The sequence below is a fragment of the Chrysemys picta genome, unplaced genomic scaffold, assembly GCF_011386835.1.
Source record: "Chrysemys picta bellii isolate R12L10 unplaced genomic scaffold, ASM1138683v2 scaf1844, whole genome shotgun sequence".
NCBI classification, from domain to species: domain Eukaryota; kingdom Metazoa; phylum Chordata; order Testudines; family Emydidae; genus Chrysemys; species Chrysemys picta.
This window is the reverse complement of record NW_027054549.1, coordinates 1-11,526: the sequence shown is the minus strand read 5'-3', so window position 1 is coordinate 11,526 and position 11,526 is coordinate 1. Positions and strand designations below refer to the sequence as shown.

The following is an 11,526-nucleotide window of genomic DNA, read 5'->3' as shown; positions in this document are numbered from 1 at the left end:
TATCATTGTTAGCTCCAGTTATTTCAAAGTGAATTATTTTAACTGAAAAGACTTTCTATAGGATTCTCCCCCCACCCCCATTTTGTGTTTTATGCCGCACATCTAGTATAATCAAGAGCAGATAAGAAGAGAGCTATGAGTATTTATGGTTAGAATTTATAATTTACTGATGTGCCTTTTCTACTGATGAATTCAAGGACACTTCATTTCTTAAGACATCTGGCTCCTGGAGACGTCCAACACTTTCTCAAGGACACCTAATTTAAACCCTGAATATTTATTTACCAGCAAAAATCAAATGCAGGTTCTCCTTCTCTGGAGAAACCACAGTAGCCCCTAGTTTTGCCTGTTTTGTTTTTTTCTTGGCGGTGGAAGGGAGGGAGGGGGGAGAGAAGAGAATGGATCTGAATCCTTGTAACAAGGAAGGAAAGCAGTGTAAGGGTAAAGAGTTGGTCTTTAACTAAAATGCATAATCCAGTAGTCATTGCTAGAGCATCAAATGTTGACAGAGAAAATTGATTTTTTTCAACTGTTAAGGGAATGGAGGGGGTCAGGTGGTGGATTTTTCCCACGCTTCAGCCTGGGCTGAGCTGACATTTGCTCTTTTCCTTCATTCCCTCCCATATGCTGGTTACATAAAAGTACCACAGGAGGGAGCAGGAATCATGGCTTCCTCTGTAACTGTATATAGCAATTACAGGCCAACAAGACTGTTCCATGGTTCATAAAGAGAAGCAAAGTGCTTCCTCCATCCCTCAAAGAACACCATGTGCCTATAGGCCCAGGAATGAGGCCTGAGGATACTCGAAACTCATATTATAAGGCCCTGCTTACATGCTACAATATTGAACATTTTATGTTTAATCACCCTTTTCCTTGTGATTTTTATATGCCCCTCACTGCAGTTGCTTGAAGACAGGCCCTGCAAAGTTCTGACTGTTGGACTGTTTCACATTCACTAAAAATAGGACTGGTCAGCTTTTAAAAAAATAAAAACCAAAAATCCTTACTTTAGTAAGTTCTTTCAAATTTCTCAGAAAGCACTTGGGCTGTGATTTCCAGAATCTCGACCTTCTGCACAGGAAACACGGTGTCTGGCAGGTACACTGAGCATTGGCACACTCCATTGTCATTCAAAGAGCCGGTCACATTGGCAAATGGCTGTAAGAACAAGTTGGTTTCAGAAAGCAAATAAATAGTCAATATGCTACTAGGAATCAACAGCAAAGGACTGGCAGTCCCCAAGCAGGGGAAAAGTTAAGCTGTGATCATAATAAATGCATTCAGGGTCAATATTAAGTTGTAATAATTTCTTCCTATGAACTCAAAGTATTTTCCTATATCAATTCATTAAACTTCACCACACCCCTATAGAGGTAGTTAAATACTATAACCATTTTAACACTGGAAAAATGGAGGTACAGGAAAGTGAAGTGATTTTTCTAAAATCAGACAGTGAGTCAGTAAATGGCAGAGCAGGAAATATTAAATCTTATAGGGAGTCATTGCTTTTAATGGTCTTTGCAACAGGGCCACTTAGTGATTGTAGTCCATTAATTTCAAAGCACCTTACAAAGTTTTGTTTGTACTTCACTGATGGAAGAAGCCACAGAAATTAGACCAATTTTCATGGAAACTTTTGATTTTGACTAAACCCTGTTTTCCTCACTGGGAATGTTTCATTTGATATTTTTCAGCCAGCCCTGGTAAACAGGAGAGCTGAAGACTTTAAAACTCCCCCAACCTGCAGTAGCTGGTATGCCTTCTACTGCAGGGTACTGAGTGGAGTCATGGCCATGCATCACTGCTCTCTCCATCAGCGCACAGGGGTATAAACAAAGTTTTTTACTTGGGGCAGCTAGAGTTAAAAAAATAATAAAATATTGGCTGTTGAATATTGTTTTTATAAGTAGTTTTGTACCATGACTAAATTTGTCCACTTCTAATGAAGTGAGAGAAACAGGCTTCTGTTCCACACTGTGCTTTTTATTGGATTAACACAACCCCTATAGTTGCGCTCCTATAAGCCTAAATCCTTTTGAAAAGGGAATTGACACCAACTTGGTTCGGCATTACAACAGAGTGCTGCAGTGCTTAAATAGCTTTTAAAAATCTGGGCCTAGGTCACTATTAAAAAAGTCCCTTAGGTGCTTTTGAAATTGTCAGCCTCAGACTCCCCACATTACTGGATTTGCATTCTGCTTAGCAGGAACAGTGAAAAAAGGAGCAGAGGAAAATATCCAACGAACAGACAAATATGGTTATTGTACTTACCTTTGATAAGGCCCCCATTTGTGCTAGCTTGGTTGTGGTACTTTTTTAATCCCTGATACAGATTACAAACTGCCCTTTATCTAGATCTTAATTTATTAAATTGAGAACTTTTTAAAAAGTGGATTTAAATATCAGAAACCCACCAAACTACTTTTAAAATTATTCTAAGAGTGTCTATTCCAACAGGGGAGAAAGGTGTAGACTGGAAAGGAAACAAACGCCTATTACAACGCAACTCACTATCATGACCCCCTTTCCCACTCCCAACATCCAAACAGCAGTCCAGATTCCTCAATATTTTGAAACTTTGATTTTAAAGGAGCCATCTCCAGCAGCTCTAACGTTGATTGGGATTTCCGACTGACTGCTGAGACAGTTAATGTTTCTTCTGGTACAATGCTGTTTCATGGAGTCCTTCCCTTGAAAAAAAAGCTACATGTGATCAATGAACGGCTGCAGATGCTCAGTCTGTCCAAAACAATGTGCATTATTCATGTTCAAGTAATATATACCATCTCACTGCCATCTTATGGAATAAGGTTTCAGGTCCTATCCCTCCATAGCACTGGCAAGATTGGATGTTACTCTTGAATCTCAACATGCATCCCTGGGAGTCTACAGTAATCAAGGTCCCATGTACTGCACAAGACACCAGGGCCGGCTCCAGGCACCAGCCTACCAAGCATGTGCTTGGGGTGGCACCTGGAGGGTGGTGGCGCTCCGGCCGGCTGAGGAGAGCGGGGCCGCGGCCGGGCTCTCCGCCCTGCCCCGGCGCTCCGGCCGGCCGGGGAGAGCAGGGCCGCAGCCGTGCTCGCTGCCCTCCCCTGCTGCGCTCCCCGCCGGGGGGCGGGGGGAGGCTTTTTTGCCTGGGGCAGCAAAAAAGCCAGAGCCGGCCCTGCAACACACTATACCGCGGGGATGCAGCCCACCAATGTACACAGCCGAGCTCCACCGAATGGGAACCATGGCAATCTCCAGTGCTTGCAAAACCATTTGATAAACTGTGCATCAAATGGGGTGATTAAACTAAAGGCGTGTGGGGCAGGAAGGGGCTTGCACACGGAGGTAGCTGCTAGTCAGCCATACAAGAGCAGTGCTCCATTCCTGCAGGAGCTCTGCATGGCAGGGGTCATCCCCAGCTGCACAACTTCAAAGCCGCACTGAAGCAGAACTCCATTCTGACAGTGCTCTGGAGCCCCAGTTTTAGCCAGCTTCCTCAGCATGCCTCCTCGTACTCCATCCAAGAACCTGTTCAGAGCCTCATGCTGCTGCATCCCCATCACCTGCTCCCTCATCCCCCAGCCCCTAAAACAGCCATTTGGACAGCTGAGGAACTGGAAGATGGCAGGAAAAAGGCCACTTGATTAAATAGATTCAGAGAAAACAGGGGAGTTTGTGCCAGCTTGTCAAAAAGGTGATGTATGCGGCCATTGGTCTGGCCCCCTGATCGTGTTGTACAGGGGGATTGATAGTGATTAACAGCAGAGTTACAAGGATCATCATAAATTTTACAAATATCTGCACAAATTATGGTTTACCCAAGGGTGAGCATAATGAGAAATTCTTGACATTCTAAATTCCCCCATCCCCAGCTTATTATATATTTACACTTCAGCCTTGATTCTTACCACCAGGAATTGCCACTGCTTAAGGATGCTGTAGTGAAAAACATTCCCTCCCCTTAGATGCTGAGTTCACTATCTAAGTCCCAGCACTACAAGGCCTATTAGACCAAGAGACTGCATTGATAGTATCACCTAAAACTCATATAGTGCATTGTGTTTTCAAAGTGCTGGGCAAATGAACCTGAGATCTAAATCCAGATCTAGAACACTCCAAAGGATGAGGGGTGTTTGCACCTGTGGTTTTGGATTGAGTTAGTCTCAAGTATAAACCACAGCTAATTAATTTCAACTTGCATTTTGCATTTAAACTAGTCAGATTCTCAATGGGAGTTGCATTTGCCTAACCAAAAACAGAATTTGGCTGTTTTTAAAACAGTGTAATTTGTTTTCAAATTTATAATTAAGTCCCAGGACATTTATTAAAGGTGATATTTTACACTTGCTACATGCAGAGAGCCCACAGAACAAGTGGAGATCTGAAAACTTGCCTCAATTTTAAAATATTCTCCCAACCTGAATAGCGGGAGGAAAAAGGAATACATTAGAACCTGTGAAAGTCATAATATGCATCTTACCACATTCTGGAGCATGGTGCTGGCTGCATTCAATGCAATGGCATTTTGTAGAAAGACCAGCAGCACAGCCAAGTTTTCACACTTCATCTTCTCAGCAAACAGATATGATGGAGAAAGGTCAGCGGGATCCCTTTTATAAGGGGCTCTGGGAATTCCCCCAGTAGGAGTTTTGTGCTTAGAAAGAGGTACTTGTGTAATATTTATTGACACTTCTCACAAAGGTGATGACATGCCGGTGAGTGAGCCACGGCACAGAGAGTGACTTGACTATTATACAAACATAACTTTCTCATTGCCTGCTGTCAAAAATTAACCACCCTCTCCTTTTGTAACAAAACCCTTCCTCATTCCCAGTATCTAGTCTTGTTCTCAGGGAGCCACAAAGGAATAAATACACAATGGGCAGATCAATTAATTGATGGACTTCAATAATTAAAATGCATTCTTTTCTGGAGGGGAGAATAACTGCTTCCTTTTACTGGACTTATCAGTATTTTTATTGTAAATCCTTTCAGTAGCAGATAGACAACCTGGGCCACATCATCTTTGTAACCCTGCTTCTAAACTCAGATGGGGTGAAAACAGCTCAAGTTAGGTTATTTCACATACAACGTCAAAGGAGCCTCCCTCCCTTCCTCTAAGCCCCTGGATGCCTTATAACATGAGCATCGTGCACATGGGGCTCCACAACTTTGGGCTAAAGAACAACCATTGGATGGGAGAGGGGGCCGAGCTGAAGAACAGCCCCAGCAAACCTGCAAGATAATGCTAAGACAGTCAGCATTAATGCCCATCCTACAGCTTTGGTACCATGGCTTCTGAAGCAGGGGAGATCAGGGAACAGCACACTGTGGAACAGCCCTGTGTGTGGGAGCACTAGGATCTGCATGGCTTGCCAGCAGATTTAAAGTACTCTTTGCTTCTGATGAGCTGGTCTCATGGCATTTAGGCATTACCACTTCCAGTGGTCACTGGAGCCTGGTATAGAGGCAAGCAAGAATGAAAATGGCTATCCAGATATTTCTGAACTGGCAGGAAGGCTAGGTGTGAGTTTGGGTGGAAGGTCAGGTCAGTTCCCCAACCCTTAGTGTCGGTAGTTGGATTTTTAAATACATACTTATTGTGGAGAATGCAGCTTGGGTTCTGTTTTCTGAGTACTGCCTCTTTAAGTGTAAGAAAATGCAGGAGGGGGAGCATTCTGAGACTTACACAGAGGGTACACAATGCAGAGCTGGGTTCCACAAGAGCTCCCCCAGCATGCAGGTGAGGCAGAGGTGGCACAGGCTGAAGGAAGCCCCTGTGGCAGCTGTAGGTTCTTTGGGGATTTCCCTTACACTGGAGAAATCCCATCTGGCCAGTTCTGTCAAGTTTCTGGCCTGTTTGTGCTGATGGACCAGTGCAAAGGGGCATGGAGGTGTGTGTGGGGGGGGTCCTCCCTGGCTGTCAATCTCTGAGAGAGGCCACACCTCTTTGCTGTCACTCCTCCTTGAAGGGCAGTCTAAGACAGTTGTGGGCAACCTGATGGCCACACACAGTCTGTCAGGGTAATCAGCTGGCAGGCCACCAGACCATTTGTTTACATTTGCATAGCTGCTCACAGTGGCCATGGTTCACCATTCCCAGCCAATGGGAGCTGCAGGTTGTCCAGTACTGGTCTAAAATAATGGGGAAGTTACCAGTCTCAGTGCTCGATCCCACCAGCGAGAGAGAAGAGGTTCAGGGGCCAAAGCCCTCAGGCAGGGCAGGGCATCAAGCAGTCTAAAGCCCAACCCTTAGGCAGGGCATAGTCAGGAACCCAGGCCCTCAGACGGGGCAGGGTACCAAACGCAGTCTAGGGCCACTCTCCCCCACCCCAAGCCAGGGGTCAGGCACCCACCAAAGTGTCTAGCCCACCAACCAGTGGTCAGGTGTGCAGGTATAATCTCTTGTCCTGGCTCTAGTGGGAGCCAGACAAGCACAGGCCTCTGGGCCTGAAGAGGGGGAGTACTGCCACCCCAATGGTGGGTCAGCAGGGGTAGGGGGACACAGGCCTGCCCAACTCCACTGTGTCCCAACTCAGGGCGCTAACAGCAACAGAGAGGTCTGCCACTGGATCAACAGGGAATCCCACTGCAACACACTGACCGCATTTCAGATGCTCCTGCAGCCAGACTGCAGTTGGCTATTGCTGGGCTCCTTTCTCCCCTCCCTCAGGGTGTACCTGAACCCCAGGTTCATCCTCCATCTCCTGGGGGTATACAGCCAGTGGCAATCCCAGCAGCTCTTAAGCATCAGTCAGGTCTAGCAGCTTGGGCAAGTTTTCAGGGTAACTGGAGTTTTCTGCAGCCTCCTGCATCAGTAGTGGGAGAACACATCCACCTCTTTGGGCAGCTGCCTCCTGACTGCCCTACAGCACCCACCTATTATATTTCCTGTCCCGCCCCTCTGTTTCCTAGTTCCGCCCACCAGGGGCGGTCTGGCCCTCCCTCTCTGTCAATCTCTGAAGGAGGCCACGTCTCTTTGCTACAGGGCCCCATAGAGCAGTACAGCCCAGTATAAGAACATAATGTTTTACCCCACTTATTTCCTGATTTACAAAACAAGTTAGAAACTTTGTGTCCCTTCAAATATGAGGTTATTCCAGTTCCTCTGAGTAATAATAGCACTTCACATGTACCACATCTTCCTTCTGAAGAAGTTAAAGAGCTTTTCATCCGTGGATTAATATTATTATCATCTCCATTTTACAGAAGGGACAACTAACACTTAAACCAGATCTACACTAGAATCTTTTGCAGGTATAATAATGTTGATTAGGGGTATGATTTTTTACACTTCTATACTGGCAAAAGCCCTAGTGTAGGCGCAGTTATACCAGTATAAAAGTCCTTATTTTGTTTGGGGAACTGGTATAAGCTATACCAGTAAAATCACATTTTTTGCTGGTAGACACTGAATGTACACTAGAAGGGTTTAATATAACTATACTGGTATAGCTATACCAACAAATCTTTTCTGCTGTAGAATAGACCCTGAAAGAGGAAGTCAGTGTGACAATGTCAGGAATAGAATCCAAGTCTCCAAAGTTCCAGCCCCTCTGCTTTATAGGTGTTGCCGACACAGAGGCCCGAGGACAGCAACAGCGGGTTCGTTGCCCGGTGTGCTTTGCGCCAATAAACATACCGGGGTGGAGAAGCAAACAAAGTTTATTTGAGATCTCAAAGTGGTGCAAGGAGACAGGCAAGTCTCAGATCAAGCACACCAGCAAAAACAGTTTTTCTCTTCTTATACATTTTACAACTAAGCCCCCTCTATTCCTCCCCCCTCTACTGAAGGCATGTTTATACATTTAAGCAATTAAATCATTCTAGGGCTATAAATCTAGCTTGTTAGTAACTTCTATCTAAACTGTTACTTGGTCTTGTTTACCCTTGGTTTATTACCTCTTCAGCCAGAAACATGCAAACCTCATCATTATCGCTTGGTATCTGGTATGGGAGGGGGGGGTAACTGATAATTGGCTGTTTACACAGTCCATGCATCTAGCTTTCGAGGTCGATTAGAGCTAAACATTGAAGAACTTTGGTTCACTAGGCCTAATGACGTCAACATAGGTATGATCCTAGGCCCACTGAAGTTCATGGAAAGACTCCCACTGATTTCAGTGAGCTTTGGATCTCGCTCTATCACCATTAGAGTGTGCTTTCCACTAGGGCAGAGGTGTTTTGTAGATAGCCACAAGACATGTTATATTCTGTAAACAGCACAAAATGTTTCTCATCCATTCTTGGGACATACAGCTCTCAAAATCTGTTAGATTTCTATGTTTACCTGCTGTCATAACTATAAAGGGAAGGGTAACAGCTGTCCTGTGTACAGTACTATAAAATCCCTCCTGGCCAGAGACTCCAAAATCCTTTTCCCTGTAAAGGGTTAAGAAGCTCAGGTAACCTGGCTGGCATCTGACCTAAAGGACCAATAAGGGGACAAGATACTTTCAAATCTTGGTGGGGGGAAGGCTTTTGTTTGTGTTCTTTGTTTGGGAGTGTGTTCACTCTCGGGACTGAGAGGGACCAGACATCAATCCAGGTTCTCCACATCTTTCTAAACAAGTCTCTCCTATTTCAAACTTGTAAGTAAATAGCCAGGCAAGGTGTGTTAGTTTTCCTTTGTTTTCTCAACTTGTAAATGTACCTTTTACTAGAGTGTTTATCTTTGTTTGCTGTACTTTGAACCTAAGACTAGAGGGGAGTCCTCTGAGCTCTTTAAGTTTGATTACCCTGTAAGGTTAATTTCCATACTAATTTTACAGAGATGCTTTTTACCTTTTTCTTTAATTAAAAGCCTTCTTTTTAAGAACCTGATTAATTTTTCCTTGTTTTTAGATCCAAGGGGGTTGGATCTGTATTCACCAGGAGTTGGTAAAAGGAAGGAGGGGGAATGGTTAATCTCTCCTTGTTTTAGGTCCAAGGGGGTTGGATCTGTATTCACCAGGAGTTGGTGAAAGGAAGGACGGGGAATGGTTAATTTCTCCTTGTTTTAGATCCAAGGGGGTTGGATCTGTATTCACCCGGAGTTGGTGGGAGGAAGGAGGGGGGATGGTTAATTTCTCCTTGTTTTAAGATCCAAGGGGTTTGGATCTGTATTCACCAGGGAATTGGTGAAGGTCTCTCAAGGCTACCCAGGGAAGGAAATTAGCCTTGGGATGGTGGCAGCGGATCAGAGCTAAGCTGGTAGTTAAGCTTAGAAGTTTTCATGCAGGCCCTACATTTGTACCCTAAAGTTCAAAGTGGGGATACAGCCTTGACATGGTGGTAGAGCGGTGGGATCATTTTAAACCCAAAAGCCAGTGAGATTTTTTTTTTCCTTCTAGCTGCTTGGAAAGCCGAGCTGGAGGTAGATAGATGCATATCTTATCTCTCCTTGCCTGAAGGCAGAGGTGTTAAGTTTTTTTAACAAGGTCCTTTGTTAAGAGAAGGGTTCAATGGGCAAACAAAGGTAAAGGGAATTTACAAGCTAAATTGTTTTTTTTTTCTTTTTACATCCTCGGGAGCAGCTAGTTAAAAAGTCTCTGTTAACTCAACAGCAGCCAGAGCTGAGAGCTTCCCAGTTTCAGTCAACTGCAGAGGGGGTGACCCAGCACAAAAAAAACAGGAAAATAACTACAAAAGAAGAAAAGGCCAAAGAGGAGGCCCACAAAAGAGCTATGGAGCTGAAAGAAAAAGAGATAGAGCTGAGAGACAAAAAAGAAAAAGCCAAAGAGGGGGCCCACAAGAGAGAGATGAAGCTAAAAGAAAAAAAAAAGCCAAAAAGGAGGCCCACAAAAAAAAGATGAAGCTAAAAAAAAAAGAAATGGAGCTGAAAAAAAAAGATGAAAATAAAAAAAAAGAAATGAAGGGAAAAAAAAGAAAGGAAGCATAAACTGGAAGTAGCAAAGGCTAAGCAAGCTTTCATCCCCATCCCTGTTCCTGAGCCGTCCACCAGGGTCCCGTCTGTTTTACCAGAGACCCAAACCATGGTGGTGGAACCGGATCCCCTGCCAACGACTGCAACAGCCATTGTGGACCCAATCCCAGAGACCCAGCCAAAACCAGTCCCAGAACCGGAACTGGCAACGCAACCAGCACCAGAACCATTGCCAGCACTGAGTCCAGGGCTTGCAAACCCGTCTACAACTCCAATGCCAGAGGGCACCAGCGAGCCTGACCTGGCGGAAGCAGCAGATAACCCTACCCAAGAGGCTCAGCCAGAGCCTGAGATACCACATAGTGCACCAGCGGACAGCGGTTCACAGTCAATGGAAACAGCCCCAGCACCTGCATCACTTCCAGAGGGACCAAGCCCCAGTCCACAGTCCAAGAAGAAACTGATGTCTCCAGCATCAAGGGAACAGTTCCAGGCCGAGCAGGAAGCAGATGACAGCCTTCAGAAAGCTTGGGCGGCGGCACAAAGCACCCCACCGCCTCTCAACTCTTCTAACCGATCCCGGTTTGTTATAGAACAAGGACTTTTATATAAGGAGACTCTTTCTGGTGGGCACCAGGAAGACTGGCATTCTCAAAGACAGTTGGTAGTTCCCACTAAGTATCGGGTAAAGCTCTTGGGCTTAGCCCATGATCATCCCAGTGGCCATTCTGGGGTGAGCAGAACCAAAGACTGGTTGGGGAAGTCCTTCCACTGGGAGGGAATGGGCAAGGACATTGCTAAATATGCCCGGTCTTGTGAGGTGTGCCAACAAGTGGGAAAGCCCCAAGACCAGGTTAAAGCCCCTCTCCAGCCACTACCCATAATTGAGGTCCCATTTCAGCGTGTAGCTGTGGATATTCTGGGTCCTTTCCCAAAGAAGACACCCAGAGGAAAGCAGTACATACTAACTTTCATGAATTTTGCTACCCGATGGCCGGAAGCAGTACCCTTAAGCAACACCAGGGCTAAAAGTGTGTGCCAGGCATTAACAGACATTTTTGCCAGGGTAGGTTGGCCCTCCGACATCCTTACAGATTCAGGAACTAATTTCCTGGCAGGGACCATGAAAAGGTGGGAAGCTCATGGGGTGAATCACTTGGTTGCCACCCCTTACCACCATGAAACCAATGGCCTGGTGAAGAGGTTTAATGAAACTTTGGGGGCCATAATAGGTAAATTCGTAAATGAACACTCCAATGACTGGGACCTAGTGTTGCAGCAGTTGCTTTTCGCCTACAGGGCTGTACCACATCCCAGTTTAGGGTTTTCACCATTTGAACTTGTGTATGGCCGCGAGGTTAAGGGGCCATTACAGTTGGTGAAGCAGCAATGGGAGGGGTTTACACCTTCTCCAGGAACTAACATCCTAGACTTTGTAAGCAACCTACAAAGCACCCTCCGACACTCTTTAGCCCTTGCTAAAAAAAACCTAAAGAATGCTCAGGAAGAGCAAAAGGCCTGGTATGATAAACATTTCAGAGAACGGTCCTTCAAAGTAGGAGACCAAGTCATGGTCTTAAAGGCGCTCCAGGCCCATAAAATGGAAGCGTCGTGGGAAGGACCATTCACGGTCCAGGAGCGCCTAGGAGCTGTTAACTATCTCATAG

General features: G+C 45.4%; 1 long non-coding RNA gene across 1 annotated transcript; it reads right to left on the bottom strand.

Moving 5' to 3' along the window:
* Positions 1–994: 994 nt before the first annotated feature.
* LOC135980105 (uncharacterized) lies at positions 995–6,863 on the bottom strand. The gene is made up of 3 exons (XR_010597332.1): positions 6,675–6,863; positions 4,475–4,561; positions 995–1,161 (listed from the first exon to the last, which is right to left on the bottom strand). It is a non-coding gene; the product is annotated as an uncharacterized LOC135980105 (long non-coding RNA).
* Positions 6,864–11,526: the final 4,663 nt, after the last annotated feature.